This window comes from Lissotriton vulgaris, chromosome 3_1 (assembly GCF_964263255.1).
Source record: "Lissotriton vulgaris chromosome 3_1, aLisVul1.2, whole genome shotgun sequence".
NCBI classification, from domain to species: Eukaryota; Metazoa; Chordata; class Amphibia; order Caudata; family Salamandridae; genus Lissotriton; species Lissotriton vulgaris.
In genome coordinates, this window is record NC_141689.1 from 399,989,205 (window position 1) to 400,006,090 (window position 16,886).

A 16,886-nucleotide genomic window follows, 5' to 3' on the forward strand; every position below is an offset into this window, starting at 1 on the left:
TCACACAGATCTTTTGTCTTCTATCATGCACTTGTAACAAATGTTTACTGTTTTAATCTTATGCATCTTGCTGCTGGAGCTGGCTGAAGTACTAATTTCATAGAACAATGTACAGAGCTTGTTATTTGAAAATAAATAAACCTTTTGAACTCACACATAGACTCTGTAGTATTTAGTGTGGTGGGGTGGACTTACACGAGTGAGTGAGCAAAAGGGTGTTATGTTTTGGGTTGTAGAATCATTGGGTACCTTCTTGTGGGGTTTCAGGACCGAATAAGACACTATAGCTAGTCAGTCAGGGGATTGTGGGTTCTTCTGACTGAGGTGTGAATAAGGTCCAACCTCCCATCACCAACATCCTATTTTCTTGTGCATAGTTCTGTATGTGGCTGTGCAGAATCCCCACACCAGTAGTAGCTAGTATGTACTATCCTAACAAAAATACTAGTCAAATATCTGGTTGGGCATTTTGTTGGTGTGAATTGTCAAAGCCTCAAGATTAAAGAGGACAACCCAAAGGACAGGACCCAGTGGCTAGAGCTATTGGTCAATCTGAGTTTTATTCAAAAGAAAACCCTAAATAAAGAGAGGCCAACTAGGCAAGCTTAGCTACAGACAGACTAATAGTAGTAGTACAGAGTCATAGCAGAGGCAGTTAGAACTTGAAGGAAATTAGAGGCAGGGATACCCAGAATTTGGAAACAGATAGGCAAGGTCAAATAAGCTTTGGTGAAAAATAGAATTAGGAAGTGGAACCATAATTAACAGTACGGAAATAATAAGGTGTAGTAAAAGTTAAGGAAATATAATTGTTAATATTAACCACTGAAGGACTTACTGGGGCCAGCAGCAGGGCCCTTGGTAGAGGAGCGGTCCTCTGGTGGCTATCCCACTGACTCAGACCCAATCTTTTTGCCCCTGGGTGATGCTGATCATGTAAGATTTATTAAAGAAAGGCAGCACAAGTTGCTACCTTGCAGTACTCTGCCCCAGGCAGGTGTTCCATGAGTAGAGCATGGGTGTTCTCACACAACCACAAATGGATTTTAGCACATTCCCAGAATTACCGTTAGTGGCAGACCCAGGACTGCATCAAAATGCTATGCCTTCCCAGGGGAGGTGTAACGATGAACAGTTTCTATATTTATTCTTGTTTTTTTCTTCTTTCTATGTGTGCTGCAAAATGCAGCACACATAGAAAGACGTAAAAGCCACAGAGGATTTTTTTTGCACAAAAATAATCCTGCCTGCATTGGCGCAAGGTAGCACATTGTGGGCCAGAACAATGAAAGACCAGGAATTCACCATATAATGTTAATCATGGCACATTCCTGTCCCCTCTCTTTTACACAGCACAGCGCTGTACACCAAAGCGGCTTGCTGTTTTGTGTTGTATGACTGTTTGATGGATCTGGCCCCAAGTTCCGAACCAAATCATAAACTATGATAGCAATCAGGTTTTAAATTCCTGGCACCCCACACTATATGGTGTTTCTATGCAGATATAAATAGGAGAAGGAATGTGGGAAGAAATGAGCCAGCGTTCACATAAAGAGGCTGATCCAGGAAAGAGAGTCCTTATCACAACCAATGCAGTCACTGCCTTAACGCGAATTGAGCTCTCCCTCTTATTGGATGCCTCAGGCAACATTTTTAGTAACCCTGGGCGTAGTTCGCGGAGTCGGACTCCGCGGAGCTACGCGAAGACGTAGTTGCACTCCGCGAACTACGCGTAGCTCCGCAAGCATGCGGAGTTGCTTGCTGGGCCCGTTCGCGCGCCGTTTTTCGTCTTCGGGAGCGCGGTGCGCGTGTTCGGGGCGTTGCCTGCATGCTCGGGATGGCTAGCGCGCTAAATTACCCCAGAGGTTTGTCCCGCCTGCTTGCGTTCCCTTATTTCCTGTTCCGGGTCACAATTAACGTGGTCGCGTTGTGCAAGACATGTTCGGGAACTCATCTTCTCGTTCGCACTACAAAAGTGCGTGATCGCGCTAAATATCGCGCGAACCTACCCATGCGGTCGCGATGGGCGCAGCCATCTTGGATCACACACTCTGGCTATGGTTTTGGGCCTACTTTTGCATCCTGTTAAAATCTCTTTAATCCTTGTCTTTTTACCCACTTTTTCTAACTTTCTTTAGTTATTACCTATTTCTCTCTGTGCCTAGGTTTATATTTTTCATTTTATTTCTACTTTTACAACTTTTCTATTGCTTTTTACTTCCTTCTTGTTCTTTTACCTTGCTTCTTCTTTCCCCTACCTTTTTGTCTTGAACTTTTAGTTTTCTTCTACCCTCCACCCAGAACCATGGTCAAGGGCGCCAGCAGCAGCGGCGGCTCAAAGGGCAAGGCGCCAGTGCCCCAAAAAACTAGGCTGCCTTGCGACAGAATGCGCCCCCTAGGGGTGAGGCCCCGCCAACTTTTTGGGGAGGAGGAGGTGGCTGCCCTGGTTTTTTTTATCCAGCGCTACCTCCCCTTGATGTTGGCAGCAGGTGGCAGGCCCGGCTCCGGCTACCAGCATATTGAGGAGCGTCTCCGGCGGTGGGTGAAGGTGCGCCGGGCAGTCTTCCGCTGCTCCGGTATCCGGCGTACCCACCACCAGCTGACCCACCGTTGGGCAGACATTTTGGACCGGGAGCAGGACCTGTTGGACCTGCTTGGCGTCGAGGTCGTGGGTCTTGGTGAGTGGCTACCCAAAAAAAAAAAGTGTGTGTATAATATATCTCTATAGTAGTATAAGTATTGTTGTTGTATCTTTGTAAATCTTGGCTGAATAAGTAACGCGATGACTGGTGCTCCTAGTTACATTTCCGATGTATTCCGTTATTATATCTACTGTAATTGTATGACACTGGTCTATGCTGCGCTTCTTCATCTTCACTGACTCTTGCGTGTTCAATTTGTCGCTAGCTTTTGCTGTTTATTGGTGTGAGATTTTCTTTATTGTAGAGAACTGAAGTTAGTTAATGCTATTAATAGAGTCTTGTCCTTCCTTTGTCCGTCAGTGAAATAGCCGTTGATGGATAATTGTACGTGTTTGCAATGCATATTGTATCTTTTTTTCACGGCCTTCTCTTCTGCATGAATAATACTCCTCTGGCAATGAATGCAAAAGTTACTTTGTTCTTCTTACCTCAGCCAGGGCCGGATTTAGGCATGTTCAAGCTGTGCAACTGCACAGGGCCACCAAACGCCAGGGGCCACCCCACCAATATATATCCTTAATTTAATAATCCTCAGAGGATGGATACATATTTGCGTGGCGGCCCCTGGCAGGGATTTGGTGCCTCCGGCTCTGTTCCACTTCCAAACACCCTGACTCCCCCCTCTTCACTGGCCTCCGTGCTCCGCCCCGACCTCCTCTTCCGGGCCCCCCATCTACGCTCCCTGGCCAGGAGTCCAGGACCACCATGAGCCTATAGCCGCCCCTGCCTCAGCCCTCCATAGAACTGATGTAGTTTGTTTATTGAGTGGGTAGGGCAGCAGTAGCATTCAGTCAGTAGCAAAACAAAATATGATGCCATGAACGTACAATTTCGTGTTAGTTAGTATGCACAAAGTTAAGCATGTCTCCTCCTTGCGATCTATGCATTTTGCTGGCAAAAAATGAAAAAGAAATGGCTACTTACAGATAATTGATTGATTACCCCATTCTTGAATCTGTGGTGTTGTTCAGGTCTTACTGCCTCTGTGTTACTTAGTAATCTGCAATCAGAATGTTTATGGAACATTTGATTTGTTTTCACCAAGTACACTAGTCAGTGAATCATGCAAGGCAGTAGTCATTTGGTAGACCAATGTTTGTTTCTTTTAATGTTGTAGCAGTGGTTTTTGAAATGCTTGCTGTCTATGTTTCACAGCACTCAATGTTTTCTCTTTCTTTATTATTTCTTACATGAACCACAGAACCCAGGGGCAAGCAGAAGGCTGGGACCGAGTCGGCGGGTGAACGTGATTGTGAACCACAGGCACAGAGCTCCTCTACTGAGGATCCTGCTGCTGTCCCTAGTAAGTCCAACAGTGTTTTCTTTTGGAACAATGATATTTACCTAACTTTCTAACGGAGCTTTTTTTCCAACCGATTAATGACATTTCACCTAACTGTTTAGTTAAGGTATCAATCTTTTCAAAAAATCTGTGATCGAATAGCGGAAGGCACAGGGTCCACTCCTGTCTTATGCTTTTTCCTCTGTAATGTCTCTTCTTTGGCAATTGACACCAACCAAGTATGCATGCAGATGTTGGTCTACTATTTTGTAAGCGTTAGTAATGAATACCACTACTACTCTTGCGGGTATTCTTCTATGCAGTGACATACATAACTATGTATGCACCCCAAAATTGGATGTTGTTGTTGATAGGCAGGTTGGACCTTACTTACTTACAGTCTTACACCTCAGTCACAGAACTCAGAGGAACCCACAATTCAATGAACGACAACCTATATGGGCTCAGTCATTGGTCAATTATTCAATTACCCCTTTCCTGAACCCCAATATGAAGATGCCAAATGCTTTTATTACACAATCCATAACCTAAGTAACCCCCTTTTTCTCACTCTCTCGTGTAAGTCTACAAGACAACAGACACTGAAAATATACTTCCGAGTCAATGTGGTACTTCAAAACCTTTATTTTGTTAGAAGTAACTAAGTAAGTAACATCAATGTTTTTAGGTTGTTCTGTCAAATACGTCAAGGGCAGGGCCACCAGAAGAAATCCAGAGTTAAAAAAGGCTCAATAAAAAGTATTCTACATTTGTACAGCTACCAGTGCACGATAGGGAAATGTGGGAAATGTTGGAGACCCCTCACCATTGAACGTATACTGGTTGCATATGCCTCTTGTTGGCAAGCTCTGCAAATCTTTGCTTCGTAGAAGTAAATCTTCTCATCTGCCGAAAGATAATGACAAAAGTGGTGCACGTTAGACAGTATGAAAACATTACATACATTTATTCAACTTTTTAGCTGTCATGCTAAAAAAAAGGTGTAACCTGAGGGTGTAAGGAAACTGGATTCCACAATCCACATTCAAAAAGTAAATACGGGCCTCTATTTTCCAAACTCTTCAGGTGTATGCTTTGAACTATCATGTGGCCTCAAAGGCGTCTTCTCGTACTGCGCAACAAGCTGTGAGGTAGCATGCGCAAAACTGTAGACATGTCATTGATGTACAAACTGGTTAGGTTACATGGTTCAGTCTAACTTTCCAAGGACTAGAGTAGCAGTATAGATGAGATGAGCTTGGGTACCATACCATACCAAATAAATGCTGATATGTGTAGTGTGTTACTTACTCTGCTGTACTAGGCAATGTGGACTACTAGTGATTACGTTGTACTTAACTGTTTTGCAGAACTCCGTTCTTGGTGAACAAGTACAATGGGGGCTGTGCATCCATCTAAAAAGGTGTACTTAATTACTTATTTTTACTTTTGCAGAACCGGTACCATCCACCAGTGCCGACGGGGGCAGCGGCGCTGCAACGCCGTCAGCAGAGGCGATCCCGGAGGGGAATGGAGGACCCCCAGAGGCACCTACAGCAGCACCGGCAGCAGCGGGGGAAGAGACAACAACGGTGGGCGATGGTAAGTTACATTCAATAGTGATCCGCATTACTTGGTGGGTGGGGAAAACTTCCTCACTGTACTCTGATATTTATAATGAACTTGAAGTTCAACTGGACAATATATGACGCCACTGTTCTCATTACCAAGCTTAGCAAAAGCATTACCACCGGCCAGAATTGATAAAATTAGTTATACATGCCTCTTCTATGTGACTACAACTCAGCTGTGAAAGGTTGGTGGCAGACTAAAAAAGTCTTATCCACAACATTACATGACCGCGATGGATTAACATGAGATTGATTTTAAGTATGATGAAAGGTGCAAGGAAAAAGCTCTAATCATATAATATAGAAGGATACTTTGGAATCAGCAATGCAGGTGTTTGAGAGCAGTTGGATGCGTGGGTTGTTGTGGAAGCATAGAAAGTGGAAAACACAGCTGCCTGCGTGGGTGGGAGACACATCCAATATTGGTGGTTAGTGGATAGTGGATACTAGTGTTGGCAGCGGTGTTTTGGTTAAACACAAAGGCAAGGGAAGGAGGGGACGACTGGATGCATTCCGGGTCGTTGCTGGCGATACACAAACCACCTAACGTTTGTTGGCGATATAAAGAATGATAGTCTCTAGAGTAGACATTTACTAGTACTAGCTGGCCACTGTTAATTTAATGTTAGTTTGAGACTGTCACTTTTCCCGGAAGCACAGAGTATATGATATAAAAAAACGAGATATGAAAAAGACAGGTGTTCGTATGTGACCGTTGAAGTACACCCATGCTATGTTACTAGGGCAGGCATAATGCTGTGCCAAAAAGGCAGACAAATGAAGTATGTAAGGCGTAGAATGTTCAAGATAGATAAAACAACATTTTAGGTACTCAACTTGCTTGCTATTGCTACTGTACTGTGCCGCCCACTATGTGTTGGATCCATTTTGTGTTCTTTATTTGCTGGGATTTTTGATTACAACAATTCTGTCTCTTTCTTTATAGTTACTCCTTCTAAACCAACGAGGAAGGAGCTGGCAGTCCGGGCCCGTCAGCGGAAACTGCAGGCCATCGTTGAGGCCTACCGCCGGCTGGTGGCTCAGGCCGAGGAGGAGGAGGAGGCGGCGGCAGCAGCTGCTGCCTCTTCCAATGCCCCGGCCCCCAAGCCTGCAGGAGTACGTCGGCGTGGTCAGGCAGCCGCCCGCCGCCAGATTTTCCCCGCATCGTCCACCCCCCCACAACAACATGGCTGCCAATGTAGGTGCCGCCAGTTCCAGCGAAAAATTCTCCTCCGGGTAGCCAGGCTGGAGGCTCAAAGCAGTCAGACTAAAAAACAGATAGAGGAGCGTGTAAAGATCCTGGTGGATCAACACTTAAAAGCCCGCCGGCTATGAGATGGACCCTGTTTGCCCCTTTTTCAATCCTTTTGTTGGTGGGTGGGAATTGGGTGTTGGGTTTTTACTTTTTTTTTACATGACATTGAGCGTGGGAATTTGGTTGGGGTTAGGGGAGGCAGGTAGGGGGACAGCTTGGTGTAGGATTTATATATATTTTATTTTTGTATCATCTTTAGTTATATATTACATTATGTTAAAATAAACGAGACACAAAGTTATGTTAAAATGAAAACATTTGAAGTTCATTTGCGTTTCTTGTGGGGTTGGAGGGGGGAGTGTTTCACCAAATAATGTACGTTGTGCAACCTCGCAAGGTTTAATTTGGCCATGCAGGTCGGCGGACAGTGCTTTTTAATAATAAAATATATTGCCCACATCTTTAACATGCAAACAGATAGATGCAGTAAACCCTCACCGAGTTATATTTGTAGTATTAGAAGAACGACCAGTCTGTCTGGCGTTATACCTCACTGCAAACTTATCTTACCTGTGATTGCTGATGAGATGATGATGATTTATCATGAAGTGTGGCACTGCAAGGGCTGCATTTGATTTCCAAGACAATGGCGAAGAATCTGTGGTTCAGAATCAGAACTTCTGTGATAGTAGTAGACAGACCCTGCCAGTAGCGACAAAAAGAAAGAGACAGTCATTTGCGTGACAGACAATGTGGGGGTAGTATAAGTAAGTACAGTACATTGCATGGGTGACCCAATATTGCAACTGCTAAACTGAAACAAAACAATGGTTTTGGGGACTGGAAACAAAGTGCAAGAGAAGATAAGAAGTTCAACTTTACTTGTAGTACTCACGGCAACGTCAAACTTTTCTAAATCATAATGCTTTACACTTTAAACCCAAAAAATTTTGCCAATTCATTAGATGCATTCGTTGTTTGATGTTAATGGTAAATTATTTGGCGTTATACACAGAGCTTGAGTTGGGAAGCCGCAGAAGATCCTGGCCATGCCTTGTTGACATTTCACTATTGTTGCTTTGACCACATCTGCCCCAGCAAGCGCGTGATCAAATTGTTGGTGTATATTTAATGTAAGAAACATCACACCTCAATGTAACCACGCAGCCCGGGGGAAGAGGAAAGGTTTGAGAAAGAAAAACAGTACGCATGGAGATTGGAGACAACAAAAGCAAAACAATGAAGACGATGATTTATGATGTTGATCCGCTAGCTAATGATTGTAAGCAATGGACGTAAGAAAAGGACACGCTGAATATGATTCTTGGTTTCCCGCAATCCAATTGCTTGATGATGAGGATCTGTGGTAAGGATGAGAGTTGATGCTCATACTATAAAGCAGTGGGTGAACCGTGAAAGATGTCCAGCCTGAAAAAGAAAAGGCAAATACAAAAGAATGTGAATGACCTAAACAAATTGTAATACAGTGAAGATAAAAAAAACAATACAAGAGGAGTAGTCGTATGAGAGGACTTTCAGACTGAGGCGGCTTGGATACAATTTGTATAAGTCTACTAGTTGCATATCATTTTTAATCTAGAAGTACAAAAAAAGACAGGAGCCAGCACACAACAACAGGCCCACGACGACACAGGTTTGGCCGTTATACAAACTGCATTTCCCTAAAAATTTCAGAGCCACAGAAAGGTGAATGAAATTGAAAAAGCAACCTAGCATTTACAAAATTAATCAACAAAATCAATGCGTCATTCTCAGTCATCAATCATACCACTATTGTACTCTACCACAGCACTGTGCACAAACATGTAGTAGCCTGGGTCTACTGTGCTGTGACTCTTATTTGTATTTATTTATTACCTTGTATTCCACTCCAAGAAACATCGTGCATCAATCAGCTCAGATCCAACTGCCTGACAGCAAAGATATGGTGGTCACCATCATTATCATCAGCAACTCAGTCTGTAGTGAGTGACTACGATAAATTAAGTCCTGACTGCATCTGTAGTAGTAGGAACACAAGTGCGTAAATAATTTCTATTATTAGTAAATAACATGGAAGAATTGGCTATCACGTGAGTCTGAACTGAAGTTACTAGTATACTTCAACTCCATGCACATTAACTCAGAGTCAGCCAAAAAATACATCCAATGCAATGCATGGCATAATTCATTTTTATACCTGTTTTGCTCTTCTTCTCTTTCACTGTCAGAAGATTGATCACAGATGCTGCCGAGCCTTTGTAATGCGAGTCATCACAACAAGTTGACTTCAGTTGTGGATGCCTGCTCAAGTTTCTTTTGACACAGAAGAGTCGTCTCTGAATGCCTGCAGACAGAGGTGGTAGCCTTAACAGTAAGACTCAGCAAGGCAGTTATTATGAGTTGCAGATTTCAAATGAAATAGAGGATGGCTGTAGTCATGTACGGTTCACTTATTATGGAGGGACTGTTAGAGGCTACATTATTGTTATTGTACTATACTCCATCTACAACATCAAATGTATGGCTGCCAAGATGGAATTGTATTGACTTGAGTGGGAGTCAAGAAGATGCAGCAAGACTCTGAGGAGTGCAGTCAACATGGAACATAATTGCACAGGCGTGCAACTCCAGGAGGTAACTAAAAAAGATACAGCGAATATAAATGCACAGGTGTGCAACTCCAGTAGGTACATTAAAAGAATGAGTGGTGGGGATGGATTTGGTTGAGCTTTTTATTTTAAGATTAGCAGTTTTGCACCAGAAAGTCATTTTTAATAAGAAAATAAATAACACAAATAAAAGAAGGGAAAAAGTCACAATTTAACAGCCTATTGGTCAGGGAAGAGGTGCTCGTCCTCAAACCCTGCGGGTCCGGACAGCAGTAGGTCATGTAACCCAGCAGTGATGAATTCTTCGGGCTCGCTTTCTTCATCCTGCTCTGATTCACGTACAGTATAGTCTGGTGGTATGAAGTGTTGATTCATTTTTATCATTGTCAGCCTCTCGACGCTTTTGGGGGAGAGACTGGTCCTTTTCGATGTCACAATGGCACCAGCAGCACTGAAAACCCGCTCAGAGGCGACACTGGCTACAGGACAAGCCAAATACTTTATCGCCAGCCTGCTCAGCACTGGCCACTGTCTCCTTCTTTCATACCAATAGACCAATGGGCTTTGCTCCATGAACACCTCTGTTGTGTCATCCAGATAGGTCTGAACCATCCGCTCAGTGTTCATTGGTGCTCGGCTTTGCTGCTCCTCTTTCCCCTTTGCAACAGCAACGGACTTACCCATCCCCTTCTGTAGAAAAAAAGCAGTTATGCTTTTGGTTGTGTCTGCTGAATCAGATCGTGTAGGTGCTGCTTTTGGTACTGTTGGTGCCTGCTGGGAAGCGGACGCACCGCTCTCATGCTGTGATGAACTTGCCTGAGTTGCCTCAGGAGGATGGCCTGGAGTACTTTGACTGTCCTGGGCTGGCACTGTCAGGCCTTTAAGTAACAGCCGTTCAGTTTCGAAATCATTAGCTTCCACAGCTATGGAACTTTTGTAATTGGCAACATCCCCATCTGAAAAAGGAATGACTGCGCTACTGCTGACAAACAATTTGTACCGTGGATCCAAGATTGTTGCAGTTATGTAATTTGGATCTGACACAATCATTTTAAGCCTTGCATTTACAGATAAGCGGTTGCGTAAGGCCTTGGCCAAGGTACATGCATCAACTTTTTCTGCGTCACCTTCGTATGTTTCACAGACCTCCTTCAGCTGTTGCTCGAGCATGTACAACAATGGGATGGCTTGGCCCATAGTACAGTCCTCCCTGCTAACTGCACGTGTGAACACCTCAAAAGGTTGTAGCATCTCTGTCAAGCATTTAATGATGTCCCACTGCCACATCTCAACGGTCAGGCTTTTAAGATTAACAGTAGGATCCACTAATCTTCTTGACATTACATAAGCATTCAGTGGTATGTACTGCTCAAAGAGACGCTCAAGCATGAAATAAGTCGAGTTCCAACGTGTTGGGACCTCCTGGATCAGTGCTTTGACTGGCAAATTATGCTCCCGCTGAATGACGCGTAGCAGCTTCCGCGCTTTGAAAGAATGGTTAAAATGCGTGCATATTCTTCTGCAGATGGTCAGTATGGTGCTGACTTGGAGTTCATTTTTCAGAAAGTCTTGCACGACTAAGTTAATGCAGTGTGCCAAACAGGGTACCCTGAAATACTGTCCATCTTTCATTGCCCTCACTACATTACTGCCATTGTCGGTGGCAACAAAACCAATCTTAAGGCCTCTTGGTTTCAGCCATTCAAAGACCTTGCTGTTAAAGTCAGACAAAATGTTGTCAGCAGTATGATTTTTCTCCATACCAAACATGGCTACAGTTGCATGTTTGCGAGTGTCATTGAAAATCCCAGCAACGTCAAGAAGGCCTGATGTTAACTTGTCTTTCACACCTGCAAAAGAGATCCAGTGTGCGGTGATGCACATGTAATCTGCTGTGGCTTCGCGACTGCTCCACATGTCGGTTGTCAGGTGGATACAATGGACAACACTCTGTTGTAAGGCTTTCCCAATCAATCCTAGCACGTCGTGGAGTAGTGCTGGAATAGCAACTCTTGCAAAATAGTAGCGACTGGGAACGTCCCATTTTGGGGCGAGTGTTGCCACTAATTGCCGAAATCCCACTGCCTCAACAAATGAAAATGGGAGAAGGTCCAGTGCCAACATTTTTGCAAGTTTCGCATTGTACAAACGTGCTGTTGGGTGGTTCCGCTCGTACTTTCCCTCCTGCCTAAACATGCCAGTAATGGTAAGCTGCTTGGTAATTCTTTCTGTTCTGCTAGACGGACCACCTTTCAACGCAGACTTTTCACTCCTTGCCCTTGGTGTCTCCGGCTGACTCTGGTGCCACTGAGAAGTTGCTGATGCTGAGGATTTGGACTGCACCACTCCAGTGCTGGCGACAGGGCTCATTTGTGTACCACTCCCAGATAGAAGGTCATCGTCTCCCTCTTCTTCCATGAGTGGACCTTGTAGTACTGTATCCTCCCCACCAACACCAGTGCTTACATCTTTTAAGCTTGCAAGGTGGTTCTCCCATACAATTGTGTGTGTTTTTTTCATATGGGTCGTTGGGCCTCCAGTACCATAGTTTGTACCAATCTTACCACGACTAACATTGGTGTGACAAATGGTGCATATAGCAATGTTCTCCTGATGTGGGTGAACCGTAAAAAAATCCCAGACTGGGGAGCTAAACTTTTGTCTCCTGCCATAGGAAGAGGAGGACCCACTTCCAATCCCGGATGAACTGGAGCCTTTTTGTTGAATTTCCCTATGTGACAGTTCAGTACTAGTACTGCCACTACCTCCTTCTGTTGAGGTGGTGCTTGCGCTGGATGTCGCACGCTGCCGGGCCTTCGCTGATGCAAAAATGGGAGCTGGTGTTACTTTGGGCGCTGAGTGTGTAGGAGTTACACGTGCTACCTGCTCATCACTAATCGTAGCCCTTCTGGATAGGGTGAAAATGCTGGTCTCTACATCCTCTGCACCAGGAATAACGCTTGTGATGATGACATTGTCAGTGTCAGACCCGTCTTTATCACCATCAGTATCCTGCTCACCTACATCGAACTCCGGAAGTTCAAGCCTTGCCGGATCCTTCCTTTTTCCAAGCCTGGTCTTAGGATGTCTCTCCTTTGAATGCTCAGTTACTCGTGGTGGACGCCATTCGTTATCAAGGTCATCTGAAGGGATGCTATGCGAAGAACTCGATGCACTGCCACTAACACTGCTTTCCTTTTGTAAATTTAAAGACAGTAGATCACCTCCAGAAGTGGCTTCCTCTTCTTCTTGCTCGGAATGAGGCTCTACTTCCTGAACTGCCCCGACATCGGGAGGAACAACTTCTACTATTGCGTGTGGAGACGGTGGTTGTTGTTCTTGAGGAAGTACTATAGCGTGCTGTGGTTCTTCAACAACTACTATTGTGGGATTTGGTTGTTGTTGTTGAACAACTATTGCGGGCGGTGGTTGTGGTTTTTCAACAACTATTGCGGGAAGTGGTTGTGGTTGTTGAACATCTACTGCTGGCGGCGGTTGTTGAGCACTTTCATCTTGCTTGGATTGTGTGCTACTTTGAGACAGCGATAAGTTAAGTTCAGGCTCAGTATCACTGCTTTGTAACACTGGGCTGGCTACCTCTTCGACCCTCATGTGCTTGGCCCTGGGTTGGTGGCTTGCCCCCGCTAATGCGGATGTGCTGGCCCCAGCTTGCACCACGGACACCGCTGCTGCAGGCGTACGTTTTGGGGGCCCAAAAAAGGTTTGGGGGTCCATACCAGCCTTAAGTGACACTTCATTCTTCTGTACCTTCTTCTCAGCAACTTTCTTGGTGGTGGAGGACCTGGTACCTGCTCTCTTAGGGCCCATCTTCTTCTGATGTCAGCACACAGCAGCACTCAGTAGAACAAATTGCAGAGATGTGTGGTCAGATGAGTCACACACCACACGTGGCGTACAATTGAAGGACGTCCGTCTGGCAGTTGAACGGGCGATGGATGAAAACAACCCGCACCTCCTCAGTCTTTTTCTGTGCACCTACAAGCAAAGAAGACAGAACACGTCAGTGAAACAAGCAGCAAGCCAGCACATGAACAATTGAAAGACACACAGGCCAATGTATAAAACACAAAAAAGAAGACTAATACTACCAGTACCACAGCTCCCAGCCACATGAAGTCCAGAAAGAACCAATAATAAAGTCAAGCAGGCCTATCATATACCAATATGGACAGAAAAAGGAGGATGCCTGCTACACATGAGTCATGACAGGTTAATGCAAGGAAAATCAAAATACCCCATGGCTAAGAGTTTGTAAAACTTCACTGCAAAAACACATACAAGCCATAAAATTATTACACACACAAAAAAGTTACCTACCCCCCTGCCCAGACAACAAACTTGGAAATGCAATGGCATACACACATGCCGTAATGATGGTAATTAAATAGACCAAATAGAAACAGCTACATAAAGCAGCCCCGCTAACTAGTAACTACCACCTCTGGGACTCTGGCCTACTATCAGATCAGACCAAAAGCAGGGAGGCTAATGATAAATGCACAAAGGAAGTACCTACAAAATGGCCGCCACCACATGGCCTGTCCAGGAAGACAAAACTACAACCAAATAACAGATAAATTAGGACTTTTTTGTAGCACAGGGGACACATTAAACATTTTCGAGGAACTTTTATGCAACTCGGGACATATTGTTCGCGAGAATGCAAAATCGGCGTGTTCGGCAACGCGAATCGAGTAAAAAGTCGTTATCGCGTTCCCGAGCCAGTACATTGAGCGCGCGAACAAGACAAAAAAGGTAAGGTCGCGTTCTCACACGGTGCGACGTTACCAAAACTACCCGAGCTGTATTCCTAGGGTTACCTAATGGCAGGGAGTGCCATAATAGCTACACACAAGCAACCAAAAAACGAAAAGTACCACCATTACAAAAAATGTGAAGCAATCCAAAGCCATACACGGTGTAATTAAAGTTACACCACAAAAATAGTTGATTAACTTGAATGCACCTATGGCTGTGAGTGGTAGTACCTACAAAAGCCTTGGATGGCTATGGCAAAAGAAGAGAACCAGGGAAGGACACAGAAAATGGCCGCCTCCATAGGGCCAGGAGGACAGGGACACCCAAAAACAACATGGAAAAGGGATGCACCCAAAATGGCCTCCACCACATGGCAAAATCAGTCACAAAGGAAGCATACACAAAATGGCCGCCACCACATGGCCTGCCCACCAACAACAACATAGCAGAATCATCACAAAGGAAGTAAGTACACACAAAATGGCCCTCACCACTACATGAAAAGAAAAAGAGGACAGACAATAAATGCCTATGCCAAAGGGACAATGCTTAGCTTCACAAAATGGACACACCAGACACCACCCCCCAAATTGGTCACCCCAACCATAAACAAGAAATCATTACATAGAGGACAGAAAGGAACTGGGAGTGGCCCATGCTCCAGGAAGACAAAACTACAACCAAATAACAAAAATGAGGACTTTTTTGTAGCACAGGGGACACATTAAACATTTTCGAGGAACTTTTATGCAACTCGGGACATATTGTTCGCGAGAATGCAAAATCGGCGTGTTCGGCAACGCGAATCGAGTAAAAAGTCGTTATCGCGTTCCCGAGCCAGTACATTGAGCGCGCGAACAAGACAAAAAAGGTAAGGTCGCGTTCTCACACGGTGCGACGTTACCAAAACTACCCGAGCTGTATTCCTAGGGTTACCTAATGGCAGGGAGTGCCATAATAGCTACACACAAGCAACCAAAAAACTAAAAGTACCACCATTACAAAAAATGTGAAGCAATCCAAAGCCATACACGGTGTAATTAAAGTTACACCACAAAAATAGTTGATTAACTTGAATGCACCTATGGCTGTGAGTGGTAGTACCTACAAAAGCCTTGGATGGCTATGGCAAAAGAAGAGAACCAGGGAAGGACACAGAAAATGGCCGCCTCCATAGGGCCAGGAGGACAGGGACACCCAAAAACAACATGGAAAGGGGATGCACCCAAAATGGCCTCCACCACATGGCAAAATCAGTCACAAAGGAAGCATACACAAAATGGCCGCCACCACATGGCCTGCCCACCAACAACAACATAGCAGAATCATCACAAAGGAAGTAAGTACACACAAAATGGCCCTCACCACTACATGAAAAGAAAGAGAGGACAGACAATAAATGCCTATGCCAAAGGGACAATGCTTAGCTTCACAAAATGGACACACCAGACACCACCCCCCAAATTGGTCACCCCAACCATAAACAAGAAATCATTATATAGAGGACAGAAAGGAACTGGGAGTGGCCCATGCTCCAGGAAGACAAAACTACAACCAAATAACACAAAAATGAGGACTTTTTTGTAGCACAGGGGACACATTAAACATTTTCGAGGAACTTTTATGCAACTCGGGACATATTGTTCGCGAGAATGCAAAATCGGCGTGTTCGGCAACGCGAATCGAGTGAAAAGTCGTTATCGCGTTCCCGAGCCAGTACATTGAGCGCGCGAACAATACAAAAAAGGTAAGGTCGCGTTCTCACACGGTGCGACGTTACCAAAACTACCCGAGCTGTATTCCTAGGGTTACCTAAGGCAGGGAGTGCCATAATAGCTACACACAAGCAACCAAAAAACTAAAAGTACCACCATTACAAAAAATGTGAAGCAATCCAAAGCCATACACGGTGTAATTAAAGTTACACCACAAAAATAGTTGATTAACTTGAATGCACCTATGGCTGTGAGTGGTAGTACCTACAAAAGCCTTGGATGGCTATGGCAAAAGAAGAGAACCAGGGAAGGACACAGAAAATGGCCGCCTCCGTAGGGCCAGGAGGACAGGGACACCCAAAAACAACATGGAAAGGGGATGCACCCAAAATGGCCTCCACCACATGGCAAAATCAGTCACAAAGGAAGCATACACAAAATGGCCGCCACCACATGGCCTGCCCACCAACAACAACATAGCAGAATCATCACAAAGGAAGTAAGTACACACAAAATGGCCCTCACCACTACATGAAAAGAAAGAGAGGACAGACAATAAATGCCTATGCTAAAGGGACAATGCTTAGCTTCACAAAATGGACACACCAGACACCACCCCCCAAATTGGTCAACCCAACCATAAACAAGAAATCATTACATAGAGGACAGAAAGGAACTGGGAGTGGCCCATGCTCCAGGAAGACAAAACTACAACCAAATAACACAAAAATGAGGACTTTTTTGTAGCACAGGGAACACATTAAACATTTTCGAGGAACTTTTATGCAACTCGGGACATATTGTTCGCGAGAATGCAAAATCGGCGTGTTCGGCAACGCGAATCGAGTGAAAAGTCGTTATCGCGTTCCCGAGCCAGTACATTGAGCGCGCGAACAAGACAAAAAAGGTA